This window comes from Anopheles stephensi, unplaced genomic scaffold (assembly GCF_013141755.1).
Source record: "Anopheles stephensi strain Indian unplaced genomic scaffold, UCI_ANSTEP_V1.0 ucontig70, whole genome shotgun sequence".
NCBI classification, from domain to species: Eukaryota; Metazoa; Arthropoda; class Insecta; order Diptera; family Culicidae; genus Anopheles; species Anopheles stephensi.
The window spans coordinates 95,452-99,496 of NW_023405439.1; the positions used below are offsets into that span (position 1 = coordinate 95,452).

A 4,045-nucleotide genomic window follows, 5' to 3' on the forward strand; every position below is an offset into this window, starting at 1 on the left:
TTAAATTGTGTTTAAAATTATGTTCTTGTTTCCAAAATGTGTGAGTAATTTTTCTTTATAACTTACTATAACATCAATTTGAGCTATCTCTTCTAGTATTTATTCTAAAAAGTAGGTGTTCTAATCCATTTGAATTATACGTTGTCTTGTTTGTAATTGAAACGAACTGTTTAATCGAGATTTGAACAACATTTGATTGTGTGTGTGTTATACATTACTTAACTTAACCATACTAATTTTATAGCGCAACGTTGTAAAATTTTCCTTTCCTTAAATGATAATTCTTATCCAAATAGGTTCTCCGTCTTATGATTGTGTTTAATTTGTGTTGTACTTAGTTTTCAAGTCAAATAAGATAATTTCAATTAATAATTCCTTATTAACTTAAAAAAATTAATAACAACGTTTTGCTCTAAAATTAAATTTTGTAAATAGTAAATAGTATGAAAAATGTATTAGCATAGCATACTAATAAAAAAGATTTGTAACTCACGATCCTGCCAGGAGTCGAACCTGGAATCTTCTGATCCGTAGTCAGACGCGTTATCCATTGCGCCACAGGACCACATGTGCAGCGTGGCGCTCGTTCAGGCCCTGCCGCACTCTAATCGATTATGCTCGCGAGAGCCATGCGTGAGCATACTGCGCACCGACTTAACCTCACGAGAGGCGTGATTGCACAACAGAGACGCATTTGGTCGCATGTTGTCGCCCAAGAAGCTGATAGGCCTTATCATACTGTTTTGCTTCGTTTCCGGATGGTGCGGCTTTCTCGACAGTCTGATAGATGGTCTTAAAGAGGTTTGGTCGAGGTCATTACACTTTTCACCAGTGAATCAATGGTACTTATCATTGGATTGTTTCATTATACTTCTTAGAAAAATTTACTGCAATTTCTTACGGACAGTAAAGCGTGCTGCTCGGCCTACTCACTATACAAATATCATAAATCAATCGATGAACTTCCTCGCTGAGACGATTTGTCATACTTTTATCACCCAAATAAACTGCGTGCCATGCTGTCATCTTCTTGTGTATTGTTGCACCATTGTACAATCGAAAGTCAGAATGTGGAACGAGTTGCACAAATATTTATGACAAACACGTCATTTGTTTGCATCAGGGAGACAGACTCGTCCGTCTTGTCACAGGTAAATCCCAACGCGTGTGGGACAAACAAAAAAGATTGATCCTTTGTACCAGAAGCGTTTCACTGAACAAAGCAACAAACCTCTGAATTGCAGCTATCCATTAACCTACACACTGACCTTCTATCTTGCAGTGCTGTTGGAAAGCGACACCCCTTCGGTAGGAGCAAGGTTATTATTAGGCCATCTCTTGCTTGCCTGTACGTCTTCTCTTCTCGGCATGTTAATGCTAACAAGTCGCACGGATAATCGTCTGGTGATTATTGACCATGAAACTGCCTCCTGGGGGTGGCCAATTCGCACGCCACCTTCGAACTGCCCTTCATCTTTTGCCCATCACCGTCGTCATTGTGCCGTCCGTCGGTCGTGACTGATCTTGCTGCATCACATCGCGTCAATGCAATCATTAGCGGTGTCACGCCTCGTCACGAGTGTCTGAGCAGTTATGAGGAGGTGAACAGTGAGTTCTTGGTTGGGATAGTCTTTGTTTCCGATGGAAACCACCATTTGCTATAAAAGGATGAAGGCGAATATCATTCTGCACAAAACAGCAATCTAAACATTGCTGTTGACCTACACCTCGAAAAGAGGACACTAAAGAGAGAAACAAAGTAATATCTCTCTCGCACAGTAGGAGTTGCTGACTAGTTGACAGGATATACTAATTAAAGGAAGTATAATTTTAAATATCTACTTAGAGTTATTTCTTCATCTCTTGATATGATGTAGTTGGATAGTCAGTCCTCACATCGGAGGAACGCTCCGGATGGGATTTGAACCAAGCAATTGAATAAACCTTAATTGGAATCCAAAATACTCGAAATACTTTCAAAGACTGGATTGGAACCATTGCAATTGCATGGTCAATAATAAATAGAAAATATGTTTTCGTTGATTCATTCGACAAATGTGACAAACGTGACAGATTGGTAAATGAGAGTCCACGAAATAACACATTCCTGGGAGTATAATGAGAACGAAGGGAAAACATTGCCAAACGGATTACCCTGTCATGCTAATTCTGGTCGCGCGACATAGACAGGGAAAATGGTTCGTGTCACAACGCCAAGGTGGTGGTCAGCCCGGGGACGTACACGCGCCCGCTGTCAGTACCGCAATGTGTTCCGGTAACGCACGGATGACAAAACACGGCCGCGTGTGTTTAAGAGCACGGCGCTCTGTCTGTCAGCGAGTGTAGAAGGACATTTAGCTGAGGGCACGCTTACCCGCAGCATTCGACCGGGAAAGAAATGTGATGGAAAACGTCGGGACAAAGGTATTTCTAATTAGATCTTTGGCGTAAGGTATGGTTTTTTTGTCTGTAAACTGTAGCTTTGCGTATATTTAGCGCTTCAATGAATAAGCGAACCGATTTACCTTTGTGTCAATTAAGTCACTGCCGGTTACACCCAACTGCCACTAGGAAGCTATTATTGGTCGTGTTGTTTGAAGAAAATAAACCATTATTTATCTCAATATTTGCTCGGACGGTTGACTTGATGAATGCAATACTAATTTAATGGTTCTCTCGAATTGGCGCTACATACAGCAGACACGTCACACCGGTTTTGTTTGTTAGTCTCTTTTCGAAACCAAAATTTGAAAAAAGGAAAACAACGGTTTCTTACTCATGCGTATCGTGTTACGGTGTATATAGGCCGGTTCGTTTGCGTACGCAACCAGTCACGATGTTAGGTAGCATTTTGTGTGTGGATAGTTGTTTAGTTTATGCGCCCGGTGGTGATGCTGCCGACCAGTCATTGGGACGTTTGGTCAGAGTCATTAACATTTTATTGCGACCGAATGGCAGGCGGGACAGTAGCCGTCCGGAAGTTCAATTTAATCGTCCAAGTGCTAATAGTGAAGCGCGGGGTTGGGTTGAATGCCCGGTTGTTATTTGATGAAGATCGATTTGAGTGTGAAGAGAGTCAAATGATTAGCTTGCGATTCATTCAGGAGGAGACGATTTTATTGCTATCGTGAGAAACGTTTGACTGTTGAAAGTGTTGAAACAATATTTTTGAGTTTATTTTGTATGAACCGTGTTGAAATGCGGGGAAATTAAGTCAATTGAGACATATTGCAATTTAAAAAAAATGCATTTCTTTTTACTATCAAGCTTTTGAGGTCATAAATAAGATGTCATTTATTGATGGTCTTGTTGAAAGGACGGTTCGTTTGCACCTCTCTTCTGGAACTAGCTCTTAATTGTTTTTTTTTTTTGTTTTTTGGAGTCGTCCAGAAACATTTCCGCTTTTTCGATAATTTTGTCCATCTCTACAAAGAACTATTATTTATCTATTTTCTACCCCAGTAAACGCCATCATTCAGTAGCTCAGTAGTTCCAGTTTAGTGCTAGACCAAATTCAGGTGTCCAAACTAGCAATAAATTAGTGAATTAGGAGTGCAGCAAAAGTTTTGCTCTTAATAATGTCTCCTCTTCTACCACTGTAATGAAGTACATCTCGCAAGACCAATTTACTGTCACAATCAGTGTGTGTTACACGAGCTGTTTGGTAAATCAGATCCACAGCGAAAAAGCTCATCCTTCAAAAAACCAATGCAATATTTTTATCTCCCCGCTCCCCATGCACGAGTTGCGGTAGGTCTCTCGCAAGGGAATTGTCCCGTGCACGGAAAGGAACCTCTGTTAACATAACACACTGACACTGAGCAATATCTTTTTATCCTGTCTTACTGGGATTTTCTCCGGTTTTTGCTTTTGTTTTTGCTATTTTGCCCGCTGGAACGGATAGAATGGTGGAGTCGCAGATTTATGATATTTTCCATTTCCCAGTGCGATTTCTCGCTATCAGCGCTAACCGAATGTCTTGGCAGGTTGGCAAAGGGGGGCTGGAACACATCCGGACGGATGGATTGCTGCTGCGCGGGATAGT

At 41.0% G+C, this 4,045-nt stretch overlaps 1 non-coding gene across 1 annotated transcript; it reads right to left on the bottom strand.

The window, feature by feature from the left end:
• Positions 1-492: 492 nt before the first annotated feature.
• Trnar-acg lies at positions 493-565 on the bottom strand. Its single transcript has one exon. It is a non-coding gene; the product is annotated as a tRNA-Arg (tRNA).
• Positions 566-4,045: the final 3,480 nt, after the last annotated feature.